Source organism: Heptranchias perlo, chromosome 8, assembly GCF_035084215.1.
Source record: "Heptranchias perlo isolate sHepPer1 chromosome 8, sHepPer1.hap1, whole genome shotgun sequence".
Lineage (NCBI taxonomy): Eukaryota > Metazoa > Chordata > Chondrichthyes > Hexanchiformes > Hexanchidae > Heptranchias > Heptranchias perlo.
In genome coordinates, this window is record NC_090332.1 from 48,262,500 (window position 1) to 48,290,107 (window position 27,608).

The 27,608-nt window shown below is 50.4% G+C and overlaps 1 long non-coding RNA gene across 2 annotated transcripts; it reads right to left on the minus strand.

Annotated features, from left to right (window-relative positions):
* Window positions 1-2,408: 2,408 nt before the first annotated feature.
* LOC137324208 (uncharacterized) lies at window positions 2,409-25,733 on the minus strand. Of its 2 annotated transcripts, none has more exons than XR_010963553.1 (3): window positions 25,210-25,733; window positions 25,025-25,119; window positions 2,409-2,605 (listed from the first exon to the last, which is right to left on the minus strand). It is a non-coding gene; the product is annotated as an uncharacterized lncRNA (long non-coding RNA). The 2 variants fall into 2 exon arrangements; XR_010963554.1 differs by lacking the exon at window positions 2,409-2,605 and adding an exon at window positions 20,547-20,631.
* Between the last annotated feature and the right edge of the window lie 1,875 nt (window positions 25,734-27,608).

Consider the following 27,608-nt stretch of genomic DNA (forward strand, 5'->3'; position numbering starts at 1 on the left):
CTGTGATATTTTACTTGCTGGAGCATCATGCTGGGTGAGCAAAATTCTCGATCCTCAAGAGCCAACCTTCCCCTATAGTTTACCTATCTAAGACCCAAAACATACATTCCCCTTGAGGTGTAGTGTTCAGATGCAGACACAGGTAAGAATTCAGTTACATTGATATCCAAGCACGGAGGGGGTCCAACACCCCTGCACCACTTGGAAAATATGGTACATATATAGAAAAATAATACACAGTCACAAAACTTTATCTTAATAATGATTGTGGCTCGTGCTCGTCCCATGCTATCTCATGTCGGGATCGGAGCATTCTGTCCCTCCCCTTGCACTTTGTGCACAGTAAGTAGAAGACTATACTGAGCTGGCAGACCACTAAAATATCGGAAGCCATTCTGATCCAGGAAGGGATCTCTATACTTTTGAAAATATCCCACCAGGGTGGAACTATGATATCCGAAATCTCGGCCCCTATCTCGACTGTCTTTTGTTCTAGAGTATAGAAATGTTTTTGAGATACTTCTACGGCTTTGAGTAGGACGGTAAGATGTTCGGGTAGAGGGGGAACTTTATAGCCGAAGAATGTGACATAGTCTTGCAGGTTGATTATGTTTTCCCTGACAGTGAGGTGAACAGTGGAGGGTTCAGGAATGGGGACAATCCGTTCCTGGACCTCTTGAACTTCTGCCTCGGGTTTAAAGCAGAAACTGCTGTCACTCACCGGACACCAGATGCGCTGTCCATGCTGGTAGTGGGGTGCACTTGTGGTGACACAATATGTCCCACCCCCTATGAATGCTACCTGTGGGGGAACATGGTCTTGTGCCATTACCTCCATGGGACAGTTAATAGGTTGTGCGCCAGCAGCTTTAAGCCCGCACTGTGGTCTAGAATAGGCATTCAAGTGCTGGGGACACAGTATTACGTGTGCACCCCCGCTCCGTCACCCGGAGAGGTCAGTAGCTGTCATAGCGTGCTCCCACTTTATGACATAAGGTGGGACCGCTGCGAAAAGGACGTGTGCACCCCCTTGAATGATCCCAATGTTCTCCACCCTATATACCGGTGCAGGTCGGGCTGTCCCACCCATGACCGGCATCCTCACTACTATCCCCATGATGGTGTGATGGGAACACCCGCAATCTACTGGGACAGGGTAGGCTTCAGAGGCTAGGCGGAGCTGACACGGGCTCAGCGAATTGCTAAACAGGTGGAGGGCTGCGAGGTGCTTGTTGCTGATCCAGGAGGGGACTAAACCCTGCTTTAAATCCTCCAGGTTGCTGCAGCCCTCGCCCAGCAACCATGCCCCGTGTAGCACACACACCTCATTCTGTGCAGCCTGATCCGAAGCATTCCTATCCTCCCATATGAGTGCATTTACTGTTTTTGCGTGTCTTTCTAGCTCAACAATGATCTCCTTTAAATGGACCGTCTTAGCTTGGTCCTCGTGTAGCTCCGAGCCTACCACTGTGTTTTCTTCCGTTAGGATCTTTCGTAGTTGGGTTTTTAGACCATTTATTTGTGTTTGCAGTTCTATATCGTCCAGGCTATTTATTACCGAGGATCCTGAATTGTAGGTTGTGAAAATATCGTTCCAGGTTCCCCTTCTTTGTCTCCCTGCACCCATAGTGTGCTCAGCATGTAATGTGTACAGCTCTGCTTTGTCTATGTTGGCAAAGTCGAATTCGTGGAATTTCCTAAACATTTCTTTTAGTAGGGCCTGGTATAGCTGTTCTGTCTCCTTAGGTACCATTCAGGTAAGTGTACTTCGGTAAGGTTTAGGATAACTGAAGCTACTGCGTAGTGTACCCCCTGGTATAGTACCTTTTCGGTCGGCACTAGCACTAACCCATTTCCTGGTCCCTTGGTGGTGGTAGGACACCTCTCTATTACTGTCCGTGATGTTGGGGTCATGGGTAGGGGCATTTGGGTGCGTGCTACGAGTTCGGTGGAGTTGACTGGGATCGGGGAGTGTGGGAGCGCGCACGCATGCAGGCTGGAATCCCACCCCATCCCTTTCCCGGTATCTTGCCATTGTCTGGAGAAGATGATAGATATGCCTGTGGGGCAGGCTCTCTCTGATCCCCACATGCAGATATAGATTCCCTGTTCCGACTCCCACCACTTATCCCAACACACACTCACTTTTCTTCGGTTCCCTGTGATCGTCCGGTGGGTGTCGTTCCCCAGTCGTTCCCAGTCAGCTGTACGTTCCTCTATGTCCCTGCTCAGCTTCCTGAGCCACCACCACCTATCCAGGGGAATCCGTCCCTTGCATGTAAGACACACACGTTTCCCCTCAGTGACACTGACCCTTGTAGCAACGACCTGTACCCTAGGGCATGGGATGGAGGCCTCCCCGTAGGTGAACCCAGCCTGGCTGGAGTATTGTGTAGGGTTAGACCCCAGCCACCCTGGCCACCTTCCCTCATGGAAGTAAATAGCGAGCTCCTCCACACCTGGTTCGCCACCCCCAGCAATAACGATCAGCGCTCTCTCTCCCGAGCACCCATAAATGTGGGAGTCCTCCACGTCACCTCAGTCACCGATGCTCACCCCTACCAGGGCGAGCAGGAGCAGAACCCTCCTCATGCCGATTTCCTCTCTGTAGGGACACACAGAACAGATAGCTATTTCCCGAGAAGGTTCTCTGGCTTGACAGGTGATCGAGTCTCGAAATTTAAACTTACTTATTGTAAAATAATTAAATAATAATAAACCTAAAACTACCAAAACTGTAAAAAAGAACTTAACATTCATCAGAAAAACTATGTACACCCCCCGCCCGTCTCCGGACGGCCAGGCTAATTCCCATTTGGCCTCCGTCTTGGGCGGCTTCTGGGCAGCCTGTACACCTGGGTGTAAGGTGGCCTGTACTGCCGGACCCAGAGAGTCCTTCTTAAAACAACTGGGGGTTTCCCTGAATTCCAGATGATCGGGGGAGTGTTCCTTCCTGTACTACAGCACACTACCCCCTTTGGTCTGGCTGCTGAGTCCCTGTACTGTCCTATGGGTTCCTCGCAGCCTGAGGCCGCAGGCTGGGGACCCCTCTTCTTAAAATGATCCCTGACCTTGGGCATTCTTTTACGGGTTGCGGCCCTTCCGGGGCTGAACCATTGAAACTGAGGTGACCACGGTAGTTTTGGCTGTGGTGTGCGAGGAGACCTTCTTTGGGCTCCAGCTACCGGGGGTGCGTCCGAGTCCCAAACAATTGGAGGAATGGGCCCTCCAGTGACACAAGCCACTGCCCCCACCGGTGCGGTCTGTGAATCTGCCACAGCTGCTGGCTGAGGATCTCTATGTTTAGGGCGGTTCACCCTTGCTGGCTGTTCCCCTTTCTCGGGTGTGTACAGTTTACACTGGTTAATGTGGAACCACTTCGTGCGGCGGGGCATCGGTATGGCGTAGACCATGGGGCTTGCCTTGTCGACAATGTTGTAGGGCCCCATGTACAGTGGTTCAAAACTCCCTACCCGGGCAAAATTCCTAACCATGACCTGATCTCCTATCTCCCACTCATGGTGCTTGAGGGGTTCTAACAGCAGTCGGTTACTCCGATGCTGTTTTCCCATGTTGCTAGCAGCCTGCCAGTGAACCTGTTTAAGGTGTTCAAATAGATTCCTGACGAAGCTGTCCCAGTTCACCTCTCTGAGCTGACCCTCCGTGAGCACTGGGGCTAGCACATGGGTGGGGGTCCGCATAACCCTACCAGTCATGAGCTCGTGTGGGGAATACCCCGTGCTTTTTGACTGGCTGGCTCGGATCCCCATTAGGACCAACGGTAACACTTCTTGGGTAAGTCTCCCATCTCCTTCTGCAGCCTTTCTTTAATGGTATGGTTTAAACGCTCCACAGGACCCGATGACTGCGGGTTGTAGGCGACGTGCCATTTCCCTTCAATGCCGAGTATCCTGAGGGTCTCTTGCATGACCTGCCCGGTAAAGTGACTCCCTTGGTCGTACTCCACATACTGCGGTGGTCCCCATCGTGAGAAGACTTCCCTGACCGGGATCCTAGCCGTACCCAATGCTGTGGCTGTTCGGCATGGGAAGGCTTCTACCCACTTTGAGAACACATCCACCAGGACTAAGCAGTACTTGTAGCCTCCCTGGGCGGTAGGTAGGGGCCCGATGTAATTGACCTGGATCGACTGCCATGGTCCCTCTACCCTCCTGATGTGTCCCATAGATACCTTCCTTTTCGGGGGTCTGGGTTGTTAGCAGCACACACCAGACAGCCGGCACAAAACTGGTGGACATCTTCCCTGAGTCCTGGCCTCCATCCTGTCTGTTCCACCCGTTGCCAGGTGGTCTCAGGTCCGGGATGCCCCGCTCCTGGACCCTCATGGGCCAGTTGGAGGAATTCCCTTTGGTGCTGCTGCGGCACCACCCACTGCTCCCCTCTGAACAGCATGCCTTCCTTAACGGGCCCTCTACCTTTTCTCCTTTTGTAAGTGCATTCAGGATGGTCTTGAGGACGGTATCTGGGCTTGGGCCTGCTTTAAGTCTGAGGCCAAAGCTACCCCCTATGTGCCTCCCATGTCCCGGATTGTGGCTACCGAACCTGCTTGGTATGGATCCCAGAATACCCCTTCCCTGGCCCCCTGTTTGGCCAGCTCGTCTGCCTTTCGGTTGCTCTCCCACTTTGGCTCTGTCATTGAATGGGCTTTGACCTTATGGATATAGACCTTCCCTTCCTCCCCTACGGCCGCCATGATTTTCTCCAGCAGAGGCTTAATTGCCAGGGGTCTCCCGTCAGCGGAGGTATATTCGCGACGGGACCAGATGGCCAGGTATTCTGTAACGAATTGCATGTGAACATACTGTCCGAGCAAATCGTGTGCGGGGTAGGGAATTTCTTGGGGTGTGTGACCCCACGTACACTACCGCGGACAGTTCAGCCTGCTGGGCGCTCATGGTGCTGGGGAGTTTAATTGCCAGGGCAATGTCTGCTTCTGGTTCATAAACTCCACACCCGGTAAGTCGCTCACCAGCAGATACTGTGCTCGAACCGTCCACATAGATCTTGCGGCCTGTGGGGTGTATCCCGGCCCGAAGACCTATGTTAACTTCCCATACCCCTTCAATGGAACACCGGTGGGCAGTCCCTGGGTAAATCATGTTCGCTGCGCGCTTCGGCTTGCAGAGACCTTTCACCTTTAGGTCCATCTGGGAGAGAAGTAGGGTCCAGCGAGCAATGCAGGCACTGCTCACTGTCCTGTCTTTGATTCTCCCATCCAGGAGCATCTGGGTGGGTGTGTGATGGGTGAGGAGGGTGATGGGAGATGTGCCTGTGAAGATCAATGATCTTTTCACAGCCCAGTGAGTGGCGAGGAGGTGCCTCTCACAGTTGGAATAGCCCTTCTACACATCGGTGAGTATCCTGGAGGAGTAAACCACCCGTCTCAGCTGGCCGTGCCGCTCTTGGAGCAGCACAGCACTCAAACTGTCCCCGCTGGCTGCCACCTCCAGGAAAAACTCATTTCCCCCATCAATAGCCCCTAGAGCCGGCCCGGTCTTTAATTCTTTAATTTGGCAAATGCTGCCTCGCAACCCTCGTCCCATACCCACTCTACACCCTTGTGTAGGAGTCGGAGCAGAGGGGCTGCTGTGGCTGCGTAATCTTCAATGAAATCTCTGCAGTACCCTGTTAGCCGTAGGAAAGATCTCACTCCTGTAACTGTGTTAGGGGCCGGTAACTCCTGCACTGCATCCCTCCTAGCTTTATCGATAGTCCTTTCCCCAGCGCGCAGTCAGCCCTAGGAATTTTACTTCCGGTTAGCCGATCTATACCTTCTTCTGGTTTACTTTGAAGCCTTCTTGCCTGAGCAGCTCCAGCAGTTCAGCCAGTAGTGGGCTGTGTTCCTCTCCCTCATCGGTGAATAGGAGCAGGTCATCCACATACGGTACCAACTGCCGGGGCTGGCTGAAGCCCTTCAAACAATTTGCCATGCATTGGTGGTAAATGCTTGGGCTGTTGTGGAAGCCCTGAGGTAGGCAGTTCCAGGTGTACTGTTGGCCTTTAAAAGTGAAGGCAAACGTGTACTGGTCCTCTCTCCGTAAAGGGATGGACCAAAACCCGTTGGAAATGTCCAGCATTGTGAAGGTGGTCGCAGATGCTGGGATACTTCCAATGAGGTCGGCGACGGCTGCGACCGTGGGTGTACAGGCAGGGATGTTACGGTTGAGTACCCGATAGTCCACTGTGGCCCTCCAGAAGTTGTCCGGTTTTCTAACCAGCCACAGTGGAGAGTTTACATGGGTGGCTATTGATCTCAATACCCCCTGTTTTACTAAAGAAGCCATGGCCATTTCCATGTCTGCCTCCGCCTCCCTGGGGAAATTGTATTGCTTCTGTGGTCGGGTCATGGGTCCCTACTCACACTAACCTCAACCCCGTTTACCCTCCCACAATCGTGCTGGTGAGTGGCAAATGTGGCGAGGTGTGCTTGCACAAATGCCTGGTATGCCACCGGAGTGTTACTGATCATTTGTTCATAAATGATCAGTAAATGATCGAGGTCATAACCTTCCCTTGGTTTCAGAGTGCACAAGGTCCCCTTGCCCTGTTTCTCTGGGATGACTGCCACTTCACTTTCTTTGCTGGTACATGCCTCCCACAGACAGTGGTTCCTAAGATCCACTAGAATCCTGTGGCCTATGATAAAGTCAGCCCCCAGGATCCCCTTCCCTTCCTGCTCCCATTTCATTAAGACACAGGTCCACTTAGTGTGACGTGCTCCTAAATGAATGGACAGCGGGATGGAGAACAAGCCAGCCTGCTCGTTACCTGTAAACCCCACTAAGCTGTACGGGACTCGTTAGACAGAAGTGAGGCAGCGGGGTTAGCTGAATAGACAATGGTGCTCGATGCTCCAGTATCTAACAGATAAGTTCCTTTCACCTTCTCCACCTCCATCTTAACATACGGTCTCTTCCATACATCATATTCCAGGGGGCACAGGTAGACAGGCTGCGCTGGTTCTAGTCATAGGTCTGTGTTGAGTGGGGCAGATGGGGTGAAAACACCAGTGGCGGTGGCTACCTTCCCTGGGCCATTTAATAAAGTTCGGATCGCAGCTACGACTGAGTCTAACGTGGGGGTAGAGGTCGGGGTTTCGGTTCTTGGGGCAGGAGCTGGGGAGTTCTTTCCTATGTTATCCTTCCACGGATTCCGACAGTCCTTTTTCCAATGCCCATTCTTCCCGCACCCGAAGCAGTTACGCTTCGTGTCGGAAGGACTACCCCCTTCCTGGTGCCACTCTTTCTTATTACTAGGTTTCACTTCATGTACTTTCCCTTTTGGTGGGTGCTCTTCTGTCCCTCTACCATTCCGGTATCCAGGGTCAGTTGTCTGACCACTGTCTCCTCGGTGACCCGGGGGTCTTTCGGGTCAAACCACAGCTCAGCCTTGGCTCTGATCCGGGGCAAGCTGTTTGCCACCAGGCTTCGGAGCCAGTGGGTCAGCTCGTCCTGAGTCAGGTGAGCCCGGTCGAGAACCCCATTACAGGCACTCTTGTACACAGGCCACAGTCGGTCTGTGAAAGCCTGTGGGGTCTCCCCTGCTAGCTGTGTTGTTCTCTCCACCCGGGAGAAGGGACTACCATCATTCATACCCATGGCCTCCAGAACTTCCTCCCAGATAGCAGCGTATCCGCCCTGCTCTTTTTTACTCTCCGCAGAGAGGGACTGGTAGAGTTTGCTATCCAGGGAGAAAAGGAGCAGTTTTGCCATCTCGGAGTCAGCGCAGTCGTTTATACCCGCTGCCTGTTCCACTTCCATGAAGTGGACCGAGGGGTCCCCTTTTTGGGTGAGCTTACTCAGGTGGCTTATCATAGCCCTAAGCTGTTGGGTGCCATGGGGAGCCACGAATTGGCTTTCAAGAGGTCCTTGACCCCCAGCACTGCCGGGCGGGCCAAACTTTTGCTGCTGGACCGGGCACATCGGCCCCGGCTCCGACCTTTCCTGCATTGGTTCGCCCACCCCTCCCTGCTGCCAAACCAAGTTAAAACCCTGCTGCCAAACCGGGTCGTTCCCCGGCGCCACAGGTGGCGTCCGAACAGTTTCCCCTTCCTCTTTCAGGTCCACCTGGGCCACACCCGGGCTTATTAGGCATACCATGCCTTTTGCCCTGGACAGAGCAAGGTTCAAACTCTCGATTTGTTTCTGGCGGGGCCGTGATCTCCCACCTCATACCCTCTAGTGCTTGCTATCTTGCTTGGACGTCTCTCAACCTCTCCTCTTGTTCTCTTACTTGCTTGGCAAGGCGGGCGTTCTCTTCCCGCAACACCAGTTCACTTCGGTGACCTGACACCGTAAGTATTCCTGTCTGTTTCTATGTTTCTCTACTACCTGCATTTTTTCCTGAGTTTGGGCGGTTAGTTCTGCCAATAATCTTTCCCCTGCTACAGCTCTTGCGTGAGACAGTTGAGCTGATTCCTGCAGCTCTTCTGCCAGTGCCTCAACATGTTTGTCTAAAAGCTGGATCTATCGCTGGGAGCATACCAACCAGATAGCTTTCTCCACAGATTTCTTGTGGTCCTTGCTCTCAGTCCACTTGGCTGCAGTGTCCATGGGACGCTCAGCGTGCAACAGGCTGGGTACCCATTACTTTGTTATATTTACTCTCCTGAACACATAAGAGAAAATCCTCTCTTCCATCTTGGTTCTCTCCTCAAAAACTGTGTCCACTGCATCACATCCCTTTTGCCAAGGTCCTGCCGCGTTCGACATTATGTAGGGGGTGGTGGTGTGTGTTAGCTTCACCTCTGACTTCTGAGCGGTTCGAATCGCTCCCACTCCCTTGGTTCTAGACCTTGGACTTATTTGGGGGTTGTGACAAAAGTGCAGCAGACAACTGGTTTTGGTGCAAAAAACTTTGATCTTTACTCAAGAGAGAAAATACAACACAACAATCTTAACACTCTAATAAAATGGGGAACATTTCGATACACACGAGGGAAATTACAGTAGAAAGATACCTCACCCCTCCCAATCCCACTTTACTAGCTAAGTTGGGCTCTAAAGGACCAGGGATAATGCTCACCAAACGAATCCTTGACAGTTGAGCTGGTTCGCGATTTCGGGGTTCACTGTATGTGTTGGTTGGTGTCTGCCGCACCCCGGATGCGGTAGAGGACTTCAACTGCATAGCTGGTCAGTCTTCGCGAGTCCGCTGATGCGGTAGGGTGCGTATTGGATCTATCGGGTGAGTACCCACTAAAGGGATCTTTTGAATGGAAAACTTACCCAGGGGTAAGTCAGGAATAGATTGTAGAGTGGAAACTTTGCGGATCTTCGGTTTTCTCCCAAGTTGGTTTTCTTTGGTCGCGGTGGCCCAATATTACCCGGTGGTTGGTTGGTGGTAATATTCGGTTGGTTGTTTTGTAAGGCCCTTGTTGCCACGAGGTGTCTGATGGTCACAGAGGCTGTTGCTCTGGATTCTTTTTGTGTGTCGGCCTGCTTCTAGAGCTGCTGACCTTCTCTGTTGAACTTCTTTCTGTTGCCCCCTCGTCTTGTTGAACTGTCGAACTCCTGGCTGAACTGCCTTCTTGAGAAAACGGGCCTTCAATTATATTAATTGAAGCCTCCTTATCTGCGTGCTAAATCTGACCCGGTTTATTGTAAGATTTTGGCGGGCTCGTTAAGAGTAACTTGTTTGTGAATGTGTGAAGTGGTTTCGGGATGGTTTCATGAGTTGTTGAGCTTTTGCTTGATTGTGGTCGTTGTGCTCAGGTTTCGAGTTTCCTGACTGGGCCTGAGATTTCTATGGAGTGGGGTGATTGGATTTGTTTTATGCATGTTTTGGATGGGTCCTGTAATTTGGGCGGGGACTGCTCTTCCATGGGTCTATTGTCTGAATTTAAATGTCTGATAGGGGCTGAGTGAGGTCACACAGTTCCACAGACAGTTTGATTAACTCCAATACTCAAACCATCTATTACAGAGGTTGATCCCAACTCCTATTGCAGCCTTTTCCTTTACAAGCCCAAACATGCCTTTTTAAAAAAAATACCAAATCTTGTTTTTTGACCTTGAATCACCCTCTGTTCGGCCCAATACATTTTATCACCCTGAAATGGTTAGAAAAGAGTTCAAAGTCCTTTTCTTTAGGGTTTTTCTCCGAGTTTTGGGGGATCTGTGGATTTTGAGAATCTTACAGTATGTGATCGGCTGGTCTGACGTTGGGGGCTCATCTTCCTCTTCCTCCTTCTTGTCATTGGAATCCTCATCAGATGACGAGTGCTAAGCGGCTTGTCCCTCCTCCACCTCTAGTCCCCGCTGCTGTGCTTTGTTGTGCAGAACGCAGCACACGACGATTATCTGAGAGACCCTCACTGGCAAGTACTGAAGGGGACCTTCAGACCTCTCCAGGTACCTGAAGCACAACTTGAGCATGCCAATGGCTTGCTCAATGATACATCTGATTGTCACATGGCTTTCGTTGTACCACTCTTGGGGTTCATCGGTGGGGTTCTCAGAGGTCATCAGCCAGGTTTGAAGGGGTTATCACTGAAGGGTTCTCAAAATTCCCACATTTTTCATATCATCAACAAGGATATGACTTTTGGACTTTTATGGCAGAAGACCCAACTGCTGGGTTAAAAATGGATCCCTGCAGACATGCCTGGGCTTGTTGGGACAGTGTGGATTGTTCCTGAAAACCAGACAATGAGAGTAGCCCTTTAAAACAATCAACCAAGAGAAAGACTTCAGCTTACACGAAACTAAAGCCCATCAAAACCTTGCATAAATCAATCAATGCAATTATGCAAACCCATCAAAACAATGGCTTTCAGTTCAAGCCTAGTTATGGGGACAGGAAACCAACAATCACCGGAAGAAGCCCACCATAATCAGACAAAGAACTAACCTTGTTTTGGGAATCAGATAAGAAATTCGAAAAACAGTATAACTGGGGACCAGTTACGAAGCAGGAAGATGGGTTTTGGAGCAGGTTCTCAGCAGTTCAGCTTTAAACAGCAGTTTTGGAGAAGCCCTACACGAAGATCGTCCACCCACAACTGCGCCTTACCGTACCAACAGACTCTATCCAACAGAAGAACCTTCGCAGATTCCACAGACCAGGACCACGTGGGGACGGCAGGGCCCAGAGGACACAAAGAGCGTACCGCAAAACTGCAACCGGCTTACCTGGCTGGATTTCGAACTGTCAAGGAACCCTGGTTTGGTGAGCATGATGCCTGACCTCTCCTAGTTCAATTTAGTTAGGTTTTGGGGGTGGGACAAGGGTAAGGGGATTAGTAGGGTGATTTTCCCTCGTTATGCCGTGTGTTCCCCATTCTAAACTAAGGGTACTTTGTATCTCAGTGTTATCCTAATGTTATAAGTTCATTTGTGCTTTCAATAAACCCAGTTTTCTTTCCTTGTACAAAAACCGGTTGTCTGCTGCATTTTTTGTCACAACCCCCAAATAAGTCCAAGGTCTAGAACCCAGGGAGTGGGAGCGATTCGGACCACTCAGTAGTCAGAGGTGAAGCTGACACACACCACCACCCCCTACAAAATGGCGACCCAGATGGGACTTTGGCAAAAGGGATGTGACACAGTGGACACTGATTTGGAAGAGAGAACTGTAATGGAAGAGAGGATTTCAAATTATGTGTTCAGTAAGGTGAATATGGAAAAAAAATGGGTCACTAATCTGTTAAAGGCTGGGCGCCCGGTAGATGCTGCAGCTAAATGGACAGGAGGGAAGGATCATAAGAAATCCATAGAAAAGGCAGTCTGGCTGATGTGCTTCAAGAAACAGATCCAGCTTTTGGACAGGCTCGTTGAAGCACAGGCAGCTGAGATCCGGCAGTCAGCCGTTGAAGTCCAAACGAAGGCCCTAGCAGGGGAGAAGTTACTGTTAGCATTGCAGACTCTGAACCAGGAAAGGGTGCAGTTAGTGGGGGAGCATAAGACCCAGCAGGAATATTTACAGTGTCAGGTCACTGAGGCCAAGAACAACGAGCTGAGGTTGCGGGAAAAGAATGCCCGCCTGGCAAGTCAAGTAAGAGAGCAGGAGGAGAAAGTAAAAGGCTTACAGGCAGCCTATAAGATAGTGAGTGCACAGAGGTTTGAGGATGCAGACCATGGCCCCTGCCAGAAGCAGATAGAGAGTCTGAACCTTGCTCTGAGGACGGCAAAAGGCATGGTATGCCTCATAAGCCCTAGTGCAGCCCAGGTCGAATTCACAGGGAACCTGGGGAGAACGGTTCAGACACCACAGGTAGTGCCAAGGGACGACCCGGTTGAGGAGCAGGAGGGCCCACGACCACCACCCGTAGCGCCAAGCTTTAGCGAAATCTGGCAGGAGAGGGGGGTGGAATTAGGGGCAGAAGCTGAGGAGGAAAACCCCCAGCAAGAGAGGCTGGGACCGGGGCCGATGTGCCCAGCCCGGCAGCAAAGGTTCGGCCCGCCCGCTGATAACGGGGATGAGGGACCCCTCCAAAACCAGTTCGTAATTCCTCACGGCACCCAACAGCTTAGGGCCTTGGTAAGCCATTTAACTAAACTTGCTGCAAATGGGGACCCTTCGGTCCACTTCAGGGAAGTGGAACAAGCAGCATCAACGAGTGCAATGATGCTGAACAGGCCAAAATGCTGCTATTCTCCCTGGAGAGTAAGCTCTTCCAGTCCCTCTCTGACCAATGTAAGATGGGACAGTGTGATTATGGGGAGCTCAAGGAGGAAGTTCTTGAGGCCATGAGGATGAATGAGGGAAGTCCTTTCTCCCGGGTGGAAAAAACAGTGCAGCTCGTAGGAGAAACCCCGCAGGCTTTTGCAGACAGGTTGTGGCCGGTGTATAGGAGCGCATGCAGTGGGACGCCGAACCGAGCTAACCTGGACCAGGATCAGCGGGCCCACTGGCTCCGTTGCCTGGTGGCAAACAGCTTGCCACAGGTCAGGGCCGCGGCAGGAATGTAGTTTGACCCAAAGAATCCCCTGACTACCGAACTCACAGTGGTCAGACAATTGACCATAGCTTACCATAATGGTAAAGGAACCAATGCACACCCACCTAAAGGGAAAGTGCATGAAATGAAACCCGGCCAGGGTAGGAAGGAGTGGCATCAGGAAGGGAATAACCCTTCCAGCACAAAGTTCAACTGTTATGGGTGTGGGAAGGATGGTCACTGGAGGAAGGAGTGTAAGAATCCTTGGAAAGATAACAAGGGAAAGAATTCCTCAACCCCAGCCCAAAAGGCAGAGACAGGAATCCCTCCCGCCACGGTCGAGTCATTTTTGGATGCCATGAGAACCCTATTGACTGGCCCAGGGAAGGAAGCAGCCACCACCGGCACTCTGACCCCATCAGCCCCATCTAACCCACAACCCTGACTAGAGCCAGCGCAGCCTGTTTACCTGTGTTCCCTTACTTATGACGTATGGAAGAGACCCCTCGTTGAGATGGAGGTAGAAGAGGTAAAGGGAACCTATCTGTCGGACACGGGAGCATCATGTACCGTGATCCATTCAACTAACCCCACCACCTCACCTCTATCTAACGGGGTCCCATACAGTCTGTTGGGATTCACAGGTAAAGAACAGGCTGGCTCATTTTCCATCCCGCTGAACATTTGTTTAGGAACACTCCGCTCTAAGTGGACCTGTATCCGAATGAAGTGGGAAGTGGAGGGTGGAAAAGGGATCCTGGGAGCCGACTTTATTGTAGGCCACGGGATCCTAGTGGATTTGAGGAATCACTGCCTGTGGGGAGCAAATACAGGAAAGGAAGGCGGAGTAGTAGTCATCCCAGGGAAACAGGGGAAGGGGACCCTGTGCACCATGAAGCCTTAAGAGGGTTATAACCTCGAACTCATGGTCAGCAATACCCCAGGGGAGTTCCAGGCATTTGTGCAAGCCCACCTAGCCACATTTGCCACACACAAACACGACTGTGGGAGGGTCAACGGGTTCGAGGTCAGTGTAGATGGGGACCCTATGGCCCGACCACAAAAGCAATATAACTTCCCCAGGGAAGCGGAGCCAGACATGGAAGCAGCCATGTCCTCTTTAGCGCAACAGGGCGTCCTGAGACCGATAGCCACCCACGTGAACTCTCCACTGTGGCCGGTTAGAAAACCGGACAACTCCTGGAGGGCCACAGTGGACTATTGGGTGCTCAATAGTAACATCCCAGCCTGTGCACCCACGGTAGCAGCAGTTGCCGACCTGATAGGAAGTATCCCAGCATCCGTGACCACTTTCACGGTGCTGGATATCTCCAACGGGTTTTGGTCCATCCCTTTAAGGAGAGAGGATCAGTACAAGTTTGCCTTTACCTTTAAAGGGCAACAGTACACCTGGAACTGTCTGCCTCAGGGCTTCCACAATAGCCCCAGCATTTTCCACCAATGCATGGCAAACAGTTTGAAGGGCTTCAGCCAGCCCAGGCAGCTGGTACAATACGTGGATGACCTGCTCCTATTCACCGATGCGAGAGAGGAGCATGGCCCACTTCTGGCCGAACTGCTGGAACTGCTCGGGCAGGAAGGTTTTAAAGTGAACCCAAAGAAAGCACAGATTGGCCAGCAGGAGGTGAAATTCCTGGGCCTGACAATACGCGCTGGGGAAAGGGCCATAGATAAAGCTAGAAGGGAAGCAGGACAGGAGTTATCAGTCCCCAACACAGTCATGGGAGTGAGATCATTTCTGGGGCTAACTGGGTACTGCAGAGACTTCATTGAGGACTATGCAGCCACAGCAGCCCCTCTGCTCCGACTCCTGCATAAGGGAGTGGAGTGGGTTTGGGATGAGGGTTGCCAGGCAGCATTTGTCAGGCTCAAGAAAGATCTGCAGACCGCACCAGCTCTAGGGGCCATAGATGGAGGGAAAGAGTTCTTCCTGGAGGTAGCAGCCAGCGGGGACAGCCTGAGTGCTGTGCTGCTCCAAGAGCGGCATGGCAAGCTGAGACCGGTGGTCTACTCCTCCAGGATACTCACAGATGTGGAGAAGAGCTACTCCAATTGTGAAAGGCACCTCTTGGCCACACATTGGGCAGTGAAAAGATCGCTGATCTTCACAGGCACCTCTCCCATCACCCTCCTCACCCATCACACCCCCACCCAGATGCTCCTGGACGGGAGAATCAAGGATGGGACAGTGAGCAGTGCCCGCATTGCTCGCTGGACCCTGCTTCTCTCACAGATAGACCTGAAAGTAAAATGGCTTTGCGAGCCAAAGCTCGCAGCTAACCTGGTATATCCTGGAACAGCCCACCGGTGTTCCATAGAAGGGGTTTGGGAAGTAAACATAGGTTTACGGGCCGGGATACACCCCACAGGCCATGAAATCTATGTGGATGGCTCCAGCACAGTATCTGCTGGTGAGCGACTCACGGAGTGTGCAGTTTATGACCCAGCGGCAGACCTTGCCCTGGCAATTAAGCTCCCCAGCACCATGAGCGCCCAGCAGGCTGAACTGGCTGCGGTAGTGTACGTGGTTACACACCCCGAGATCTTCCCCACCCCATACACGATTTGCTCGGACAGCATGTTCACATGCAATTCGTGTACGGAGTACCTGGCCATCTGGTCCCGCCGCGGATACACCTCCGCTGACGGGAGACCCCTCACAGTGAAACCCTTGCTGGAGAAAATCTTAGCAGCATTGGGGAAGGAAGGGGAGGTTTTCATCCATAAGGTGAAAGCCCATTCCTCCGCAGAACCCCGGAGTGAGGGCAACCGGCAGGCCGACGTGCTAGCTAAGGAGGATGCCCGCACAGGCACTTTCTGGGACCCATTTGGGTCCTGTCCTATAGCAGCAGTCACGGGTAGGAATGGGACACAGGGGAGTTAAGGGGTAGCTTTAACCCCGGACCTTAAGAAGGTCCAAACCCAAGACCCCGTCCTCAAGGCAGTCCTCAGTGCAGTGGCAGAAGGGAAAAGGGTAGAGGGCCCTTACAGCACAGCAGCCCTCTCTGTAAAGGAGGGCATGCTGTTTAAGGGAGAGCAATGGGTAGTACCGCAGCAGCACAGGAGGGAATTCCTTCAACTGGCCCATGAGGGTCCAGGAGCAGGGCATCCCGGGCCTGAGACCACCTGGCAGCGGGTGGAACAGGCAGGATGGTGGCCAGGACTCAGGGAAGATGTCCGCGAGTTCTGTGCCAGCTGTCTGGTGTGTGCTGCTAACAACCCTGACCCCCACAAAAGGAAAGTACCTATGGGACACATCAGGAGGGTAGAGGGACCATGGCAGTCGATCCAGGTCGACTACATCGGGCCCCTCCCCACCGCCCAGGGAGGCTATAAGTACTGCCTAGTCCTGGTGGATGTGTTCACAAAGTGGGTAGAAGCCTTCCCCTGTCGAACAGCCACGGCTATGAGTACAGCCAGGATCCTGGTCAGGGAGGTGTTCTCACGATGGGGGCTACCACAGTACGTGGAGTCCGACCAAGGGAGCCACTTTACTGGGCAGGTCATGCAGAATACCCTTATGGTACTTGGCATAGAGGGGAAATGGCACATTGCACACAACCCACAGTCCTCAGGGATTGTAGAGAGGATGAACAGAACCTTGAAAGAAAGGCTGAGGAAAGAGATGGTAGACTCACCTCGAAAGTGGGTAGAAGTCTTACCGTTGGTCCTAATGGGGATCCGAGCCAGCCAGTCAAAAAGCACGGGGTATACCCCACACGAGCTCATGACTGGTAGGGTTATGCGGACCCCCACCCATGTGCTAGCCCCGGTGCTCATGGAGGGTCAGCTCAGAGAGGTGAACCGGGACAGCTTCGTCAGGAATCTGTTTGAACACCTTAAACAGGTTCACTGGCAGGCTGCTAACAACATGGGAAAACAACATCGGAGTAACCGACTGCTGTTAGAACCCTGTACGCACCACGAGTGGGAGATAGGGGATCAGGTTATGGTTAGGAATTTTGCTCGGGTAGGCAGTCTAGAACCATTATACATGGGGCCCTACAGCATTGTAGATAAGGCAAGCCCCATGGTATACGCCATAAAGCTGCCTAGGCGCACCAAATGGTTCCACATTAACTAATGTAAGTTGTTTAAATCCGAGAGAAGGGAACAGCCAGTTGGGGCAAGGTCTGAGGATAAACATCCTCAGCCTGCAGCAGGAGCAAACTCCCAGACTGCACAAGCGGGTGCAGTGGCTTGTTTTAAGGGAAGGGCCATCCCACCCACCGTTTGGGACACTCCCCCGCTCATCTGGGACTCAGACGAGGTGGGACCTGAGGGCAGAGAGTTACCTGCCCCTGACACAGGTTTAGAAGAGGTACAGCCTGAGGATAGAAATCCCCAGCCAGCGGCAGTGGAGATTCCACAGACCGCACAAGAGGGGACAGTGGCTCGAGTTAAAGACTCACCAGCCAGAAAACCCCGACCAGCGAGAGTCCCTAGAAGGCCCCCACGAACGCCACGGCCAAAGAAACCGTGGTCACCGGCTCCCCAGTTTAAAAGGGCAGCCCCTCAAGTCAGGGATCGATCTGAGCACAGGGGTCCCCAGCCAGCGGCCACAGGCTGCGAGGGACCAAAGGTACAGGACAGGGCAGCCACACCGAAGGGAGTAGTTTGCTGTAACCCGAACAGGGATTAGCCTGGCCGCCCGGGGATGGGCGGCGGATGTACATAGCTTCTGTTATTTAATTTTGAGATTGTTAAGTTTGGGTGTTTTAGTTAAATTTTAAATAAGGTGGTTGGTAGTTTAAGTATTATTGTTTAAGAATGTTTGTATTGAGTCGAGGTCGCAAGACTCGACTATGCTTTACCCAAGCCAGCGAATCTGTTTGGGACCTGGCTATATGCTCTTATGTCTCCCTACAGAAGGGATTTCGATAGGATGGGGGGCATACTCCTACTCGCCCTGATAGGAATGGACGCTGGGAGACGAGGTGACGTGGAGGACTCCCACATTTTTGGGTGCTCAGGGGAGAGAGCACCGGTTGTGACTGCGGGGGGGCAGCGAAGGTAACGTGGAGGAGATCACCACCTAGTCCCATGAGGGAAGATGGCCAGGGTGGCTGGGATCTAACTCCACCCGATACTCCAGTCAGACCAGGTTCACCTACGGGGAGGCCTCCCTCCCCTGCCCCAGCATACAGGTTGTGGCCTCACAGGTCGGGGTCACTGAGGGGAAACGCGTGTGCCTGACCTGCAGAGGACAGATTCCCCTGGGAAGGTGGTGGTGGCTCAGGAAGCTGAGCAGAGACATGGGGGAACCGTACAGCTGACTGGGAGCAACTGGGGAACGACACCCATCGGACCATTACAGGGAACCATGGGGGGGTAAGCGTGTGCTGGGACAAGTGGTGGAAATCGGAACAGGGTATCTATGTCTGCATGTGGGGGTCGCGGAAGATCTGCCCCATGGGCATATCCATTATCTTTTCCGCAGCATGGCTGGACAAGGGGAAGGGGGTGGAATGGGATTCCCACCTACACACTTGCATAACCCCATCCTCTTCAGCCTCAGTTAAGGCCACTGAACTCGTGGCACGCGCCCGAAAGCCCCTGCCCACGGCTCCGACAGTAAGGACACATATGGAGAAGTGCCCTGCCACCACCAAGGGACCAGGGAATGGGCTGGTACTAGTGCCAACCGAAAAGGTGCTATACCAGGGGGTACACTACGTGGTAGCTTCCGTGATTCTAAACCTCACAGAGGTACACTTGCCTGAGTGGTGCCCCAAGGAGACAGAACAGCTATACCAGGCCCTGTTAAGAGAAATGTTCAGGAAATTCTACGAGTTCGATTTTGCCAATGTGGACAAAACAGAACTGTACACTACCTACACTGAGTACTTTAGCAATGCGGGGAGACAAAGAAGGGGAACCTGGAATGATGTTCTCACAGCATATAATACAGGATCCTCTGTGATAAACAGTCTGGATGACATAGAATTGCAGACACAAATAAACGGTTTAAAAACACAATTACGAAAAATCTTAACAGAGGAAAACACAGTGGTAGGCTCAGAGCTACACGAGGACCAGGCCATGACGGTCCATTTAAAGGAGATTATTGCTGAGTTGGAAAGGCACGCCAAAACAGTGAATGCACTCATTCGACAGGATAGGAATGCATCAGACCAGGCTGCACAGAATGAGGTGTGCATGCTGTACGGGGCATGGTTGCTGGGCGAGGGCCGCAGCAACCTGGAGGATTTAAAGCAGGGTTTAGTCCCTTCCTGGATCAGCAACAAGCACCTCGCAGCCCTCCACCCATTTGAGAATTCACTAAGCCCGTGTCAGTTCCGCCTAGCCTCTGAAGCATACCCTGTCCCAGTAGATTGTGAGCGCTCCAACCACACCATCATGGGTATCGTAGTGAGGATGCCGGTCATGGGTGGGACAGCCCGACCTGCACCGATATATAGGGTGGAGAACATTGGAGTCATTCAAGGGGGTGCACACGTCCGTTTCGCAGCGGTCCCACCTTATGTCATAAAGTGGGAGCACATGATGACAGCTACTGACCTCTCTGGGTGCCAGAGCCGGGGTTCACACGTAGTACTGTGTCCTCAGCACTTGAATGCCTATTCTAGACCACAGTGCGGGTTTAAAACTGCTGGTGCACGACCTATAAACTGTACCATGGAGGTAATGGCACAAGGCCATGTTCCCCCACAGGTAGCATATATAGGGGGTGGGACATATTGTGTCACCACAAGTGCGCCCCACTACCAGCTTGGACAGCACACCTGGTGTCCGGTGAGTGACAGCAGTTTTTGTTTTAAACCCGAGGCAGAAGTTCAAGTGGCCCAGGAACGGATTGTCCCCATTCCTGAACCCTCCACTGTTCACCTCACTGTTAGGGAAAACATTACCAACCTGCAGAGCTATGTCACACATTTCGGTTACGAAATTCCCCCTCTACCAGAACATCTTACTAAACTACTAAAAGCTGTAGTTATCACAAAAGCATTTCTATACTTTGGAACAGAAAACACACGAGATAGAGGGAGAGATTCAAGATATCACAGTCCCGCCCTGGTGGGACATTTTCGAAAACATAGAGGTCCCTTCATGGGTCAGAATGGCTTCCCACATCCTCGTGGTTTGCCAGCTGGGAATAGTGTTGTACTTGTTGTGCTCTCAGTGCAAGGGAAAAGGCAAAATCCTAGAGTTCCAAAACGAAAGGACCTGGAAGAAGCATTATGCTAAGGTGGAGAGAGACACACCTGTTTGAACTTTTTTTGTGTTCCTGAATAAAGATTGTTGTTTTCTTTGTGTTGGGTTATTTTTAAGAAAGACTTTTACGTGTTGTTTTCTTTTAATAAAGATGTATGTGCACCAAGTGGGGTGTTGGACCCCCCTCCATGTTTGGATGTATGTAAATAACTGTATTTTGCCTTTGCATGCTTACGTATCCCACATTTTTTTATAGAATGGGGAATGTATGTGTCATGAGATCTTAGATAGGTAATTACAGGGGAAGATTGACTATGGAGTATCAGGAATTTTGCTCACCTTTTTCCAGTATGATACTTGAAGCAAGGTTTAAGTATCACAGGGGGGACTGAAGGGTTCTCAAAATTCCCACATTTTTCATATCATCAACAAGGATATGACTTTTGGACTTTTATGGCAGAAGACCCAACTGCTGGGTTAAAAATGGATCCCTGCAGACATGCCTGGGCTTGTTGGGACAGTGTGGATTGTTCCTGAAAACCAGACAATGAGAGTAGCCCTTTAAAACAATCAACCCAGAGAAAGACTTCAGCTTACACGAAACTAAAGCCCATCAAAACCTTGCATAAATCAATCAATGCAATTATGCAAACCCATCAATACCATGGCTTTCAGTTCAAGCCTAGTCATGGGGACAGGAAACCAACAATCACCGGAAGAAGCCCACCATAATCAGACAAAGAACTAACCTTGTTTTGGGAATCAGATAAGAAATTCGAAAAACAGTATAACTGGGGACCAGTTACGAAGCAGGAAGATGGGTTTTGGAGCAGGTTCTAAGCAGTTTTGGAGCAGCCCTACACGAAGATCGTCCACCCACAACTGCGCCTTACCGTACCAACAGACTCTATCCAACAGAAGAACCTTCGCAGATTCCACAGACCAGGACCACGTGGGGACGGCAGGGCCCAGAGGACACAAAGAGCGTACCGCAAAACTGCAACCGGCTTACCTGGCTGGATTTCGAACTGTCAAGGAACCCTGGTTCGGTGAGCATGATTCCTGACCTCTCCTAGTTCAATTTAGTTAGGTTTTGGGGGTGGGACAAGGGTAAGGGGATTAGTAGAGTGATTTTCCCTCGTTATGCCGTGTGTTCCCCATTCTTAACTAAGGGTACTTTGTATCTCAGTGTTATCCTAATGTTATAAGTTCATTTGTGACTTCAATAAACCCAGTTTTCTTTCCTTGTACAAAAACCAGTTGTCTGCTGCATTTTTTGTCACAACCCCCAAATAAGTCCAAGGTCTAGAACCCAGGGAGTGGGAGCGATTCGGACCACTCAGTAGTCAGAGGTGAAGCTGACACATACCACCACCCCCTACACCCTTAACATCTAGTAGCCACCTCTTAAGGTTGGTTCCCAGTCTGAACATGTTGGGCATGTTGGACTGCCGCAGTATGAAAGCATCATGGCAGCTCCGAGGGAATCCGGCGCAGACCTGCAAGAACCTTTTTTTGTGGTTGCACACCAGCTGCACATTGATGGAATGAATTCCCTTGTGGTTGAGATGTTCCTGGTTGATCTGATGGTGCTCGGCTTGCCACGTGTGAGCAGTTCATGCCATCCTGCACCTGTGGGAGGCCAGCCTGAGACACGAATTTGAGTTCCTGCTCATTCTGGCTATTGTCATCACAGGGGTAGCTCTGAATCCCAGCAAACAATCCATCAGTCACTTGCCTTATGTGCAGCCAACTGTGAGACTCTCAATATGTCTTTGGTCTCGCACTGGAAGGAACCAGAGGCAAAATCATTGAGGGCAATGGTGACTTTCACAGCCACTGATAACGTGTGGCCACCAGGCCCAGCAGGGAGCAGGTCTTCCTGTAGGAAGCTGCCGATGTCTGTAACCACCTGATGTGACAATCTCAGCCTCTGGAAGCACTGCTCTTCTGAGAGGTCAAGGAAGCTGAGCCTCTGTCTGTAGACCCTGTTAAGTGAGTAGTGCCTCCTGCAAACTCGACCCCTCTGTTGCTCCCCTCTCTGTTGTCCACCTATAGCTCCCTCCCCAGCATGCCCTCACTGCTGTGGATACTGACTGTCTTCCTCACCTGAAATCCAATCAAAAGCAGCCATGATGCCACCCATCCTGAAGTTCTCTGTGTCAACACCTCCAAACTGTACAAATAAGTGTCACAACAAGTACTCTCACCAAACTTTATCCCAGAAGGAACTGAGAAAGCAGCTGTGAGCACTGAACCTTTATTCATATCAGGACTCCTGATCTTTAACCGTCCCCCTGAAGTGCTGCTCAATCTCGATCTGTTTCAATGACAAATTTCCCAAACCCCGGGAAAGCCGTGCTGGAGGTGTTAATTTTAAATCGTTGCCAAAAACTCCTGAGCGGGTTACTCGGACACCCCAATATCCGCCGCGGTTGAAATGGAAACAGGCGCGTTTGTGCCAAGTTGGGGTTGCGTTTTGTGAATTTGATCATTTAACCTCTCCCACGACCCTCTCCTGCCCGTCGTTGGTGGGGGGGGGTTAAAATTCCCCCCACTCACTCAGCCACAGTCACAGATGTCAATCAGTCACGGATACACTCACAGTCACAGACTCACTCACTCACCATCACAATCACTCACAGTCATAGTCACAGATACACTCACAGTCACAGACTCACTCACTCACTATCACAATCACTCACAGTCACAGTCACAGATACACTCACAGTCACAGACTCACTCACTCACCATCACAATCACTCACAGTCACAGTCACAGATACACTCACAGTCACAGACTCACTCACTCACCATCACAATCACTCACAGTCATAGTCACAGATACACTCACAGTCACAGACTCACAGCCACAGACTCACAGCCACAGTCTCACTCACTCACCGTCACAATCACACACACTCACAGTCACAGACTCACTCACTCACCATCACAATCACTCACAGTCATAGTCACAGATACACTCACAGTCACAGACTCACTCACTCACCATCACAATCACTCACAGTCATAGTCACAGATACACTCACAGTCACAGACTCACTCACTCACCATCACAATCACTCACAGTCATAGTCACAGATACACTCACAGTCACAGATATCACTCACAGCCACAGACTCACAGCCACAGACTCACAGCCACAGTCTCACTCACTCACTCACCGTCACAATCACACACAGTCACAGTCACAGATATCACTCACTGTCACAATCACACACAGTCACAGTCACAGATATCACTCACTGTCACAATCACTCACAGTCACAGACTCACTCACCGTCACAATTACTCACACCCACAGTCACAGATATCACTCACAGTCACAGATATCACTCAGTCACAGACACACTTACTCACCGTCACAATCACTCACAGTCACAGTCACAGATATCATTCACTGTCACTATCACTCACAGTCACAGACTCACTCACCGTCACAATCACACACACCCACAGTCACAGATATCACTCACAGTCACAGATACACTCAGTCACAGACTCACTCACTCACCGTCACAATCACTCACAGTCACAGACTCACTCATTCACCGTCACAATCACTCACACTCACAGTCACAGACTCACTCACTCACTGTCACAATCACTCACAGCCACAGTCACAGATATCATTCACAACCACAGTCTCACTCACTCACAGCCATAGTCACATATATTACTCACGGTCACAGTCTCACTCACTCACACCCACAGTTACATATATCATTCACAGTCAGACTCACTCACACAGCCACAATCACATACATCACTCAGTCACTGACTCACTCACTCAGCCATAGTCACAGATATCTCTCACTATCACAGATATCACTCACAGTCACAGATTCATTCAATGTCACAGATATCACTCATTCAGAGACTCACTCAGTCACAGTTGCAGATATCATTCAGTCACAGACTTACTCACTCTTCCAGAGACTGAGCACATAATCTAGGCTGATACTTCAATGCAGTACTGTGGGAGTGCTGCACTGTTAGAGGAGCTGTCTTTCAAATGAGATGTCAAACTGCCCTCTCAGGTGTATTTCAATGTATTGCAGATGGATTCAGGTATTAAATTCAGTCAGGGCTCCACATTTTTGAAAATACATACTCCACAAACATTACCATCTCTGCACAGTATTACATCCCTGTTCATCCATGTATATTGTTTATGTGATCTTTATTGGGTTTGGGAGTTCTGTAGAAGTGGTGAACATCAATGATTGCACTGCATAGAGGAGTCAGTCTCCCATCCTTCCTTCTCCTTCAAAGACTGTATCATGTTGATCACCTCTGAACGAATGAGTCATGAACCCCGCCCCCCAACCGTGCTTCAGATTAATTATTTTCAAGCAAGGGTTGGATGCCATTTGCACATTGATAAAGTCAAATCCCTTGCTACTTAGGGTTGCTACTAAATTAATTGTGGCTGACAAATGGCTACACATGTACACATTCCTTGTACTTTGGTGATGCCATTTTCGATAGAGTGTTGCTGCCAATGCTGCTGGTGCTGAAATATATGTAGTAGGTGCATGACAATATGGGGTTTCACTTCACTCTTTAATGCAGTGGTACACTGTCGAAGCGTCAGCTTGACGCAGTGGTAGCAAACAGTCCCACTCCTGACCTTATGATGATAGGATTTATCAGCTGAAGATGGTTGGGCTGAGGATGCTGCCCTGAGGAACTCCGGCAATGATGTCCACCACCATTCTTGACTGGATGCAATAGGGCTACAGAGCTTTTCTCTGATTTGTTGGTTATGGGGCCACTTAGCTCAATAATGCATATTGTGGTGAAGGAGGTGCAGATGGATGTGCAGGCTTACGTGAGTATGGTGCAGAAACAATAGTTGAGGAATTTCGGGCTCACCAGAAAGATTATAACTGAATTGTATTACCTGTTCCTTGAATGGTTACAACATCAGTCAACGACATGTAAAATGCCACTAGTGGCTGTCAACAGCTGCTTTGCCACAGTTGGTTGGAGGCATTCCTGGAAATTTGATCACATGACATTCTGATCATGACATCTGATCACATGACTTCTAAAAATGTTATTGCATTTACCCGATTGCCGATATACCTGAGAGTCCCGATTTCTGAGATTCCTCGATTGCCGAGACTCCCTGATTGCCGAGACAGCCTGATCGCCGATACCCCCAATTGCCAATAACCCTGATTGCTGATACTCCCAATTGCCGAGAATCCCCAATTGCCGAGACTCCCCCGATTGCCAATACCCCCGATTGCTGAGACTCCTCGATTGCCGATACCCTCAATTGTCGATACCCCCAATTGCCGAAACTCCCCGATTACTGATACCACTGATTGCCAATAACCCTGATTGCTGAGACACCCAATTGCTGATACCCCTGATTGCCAAGGCACCCCGATTGCTGAGACACCCTGATTGCCAATTCCCCGGATTACCAAAACCCGACTGCAGAGATTCCCCGATTGTCGAGACTCCCCGATTGCCGAGACTCCCTAATTGCAGAGACTCCCTGATTGCCGATACCCTCGATTTCCGATACCCTTGATTGCTGATACCCCCGATTCCCCAGACATGTTGATTGCCGAGACTCCCCGATTGCCGATACCCCCGATTGCTGAGACAGCCAATTGCTGAGACACCCCGATTGCTAAGAATTCCCCCCCCCGATTCCCAACTCTCCAGCCCCCTCCCGGCTTGCTGCAGGCGATATCACCGAGCCGGATGCTTCTCCGATAGCAGTCGGTGATGTCACGAAGGGGTGCACTGTGGCGGGAAATTTAAATTGCTGATCTCTCCCAATTTCAGGACATTTCTGGTCATTCCGGTAGCTTTGGGAATCCTACCACTGAGCGTTGAACAAACCTGCCTTGTACTTAACCCAAAATAGATGACTTGCCCAATTCATGAAGATAGTATTGGTGACCTGGCAAATGCAGGACCAGACTGCACCCGAGGTAATATTACAGAAATCTGCTGTTGGATTGAGTCGATGGCATAAAAGTTTACAGTTAAATTGACTTTGTCAGCCACTGGCAGAGCTGTTCAGGCAGTTGATCTGGGCTGCAAGCCAATGTATAAAAGCTGGCACAGATCATATAGAGTTTCCTTTGTGACTTAAAATCTGCAATGGCATAGCTCTTTACTCATTCCCTCTTAAGATTTTCTGGGCCTACAGACTCACGGGACGGCTGGGTTAGGTATGGGTTGGCCTCCTACTTCTTCAATGCTACAACTTTTTGCTTCGCTCCCTCTGGCCTCCTCCCTATCCTCCTTCATCAAGATTGTTGTAAGAATATGGTTTAAAGTCAAAATCGTGTCTTGGTGTGTCTAAACAAAAACAGTTTGTAAAAGACAAAGAATGCTGAAACTTCAGAACTATAAACACCCAAAGAACAAGAGTTTCTAGATGCTATAACGTCAGAAGGTGGTTTGTACCAAAAGAAGAGATGTGATTGCTAAGAAACTGACATTGGGAGGGCCGAGCAAGGCCATGAGTGGGTCTGTGCCAGATAAGAAGGACTTACGCATTTCTCAGAGGAACATAACAGCTTGCAAACGGAGATGGAGTCTGAGGTCATTAGCTCTGTTACATAAAACAGCTTATCTTGTTAACGTGGTGTCAGCACAGTGGGAGGACCTATGACCATAAGATAAGATCAGCAATGTTTATGTACAGAACAACACAGCCAAATAGTATAACAATAGAGCATGCTCCCTCCCAAAAGTAGAGCTCTCAAGAGGGGATGGTCGGATGTCTATTGCCACAGGCAGATGGCAAAGATCATGTCTGATCTACAGAATTCATGGACAGATCAGGTTGTATTGATTGCTTGACATTTAATGTAATCTGTAGACAGTTGTATTATAACTATAATACTGTTGAATGTAATGTTAAAGACTGCTGTAGTGCAATTCTGTTGTAAGCCAATCTATTACACTTGCTATTTTATAATCACTCAGGCCAGAATCAAGCGGAAGTTATTGTTGAAGGATTAACAACGCATAGTTGAGACAGTAATGGGAAAAATCCATTAACATATGGCGTCCCTGGGTGGGTCCGAGTTTTAAAGGTTTGGGGTAGCTAGTGTTAAGAGAATTGATTGTATTCTGACGAAGACGGGGAGGAAGAATAAAAGGTTGTGACTGAATGAGGTAGCCACACATCAAGCCAGTGAGAGAATAAACTGTGGCGAGTGCACCGGATGGGTCATTCTCAGGTTGGCAGGCTATAACTAGTAGGGTGCCACAAGGATCAGTGCTTGGGCTTCACCTATTTACAATCTATATTAATGACTTAGATGAAGGGACCGAGTGTAATGTATGCAAGTTTGTTGACAATACAAAGCTGGGTGGGAAAGTAAGCTGTGAGGAGGACACAAAAACTCTGCAAAGGGATATTGATAGGTTAAGTGAGTGGGCAAGAATGTGGCAGATGGAATATAATGTGGGGAAATGTGAGGTTATTCACTTTGGTCGGAAGAATAGAA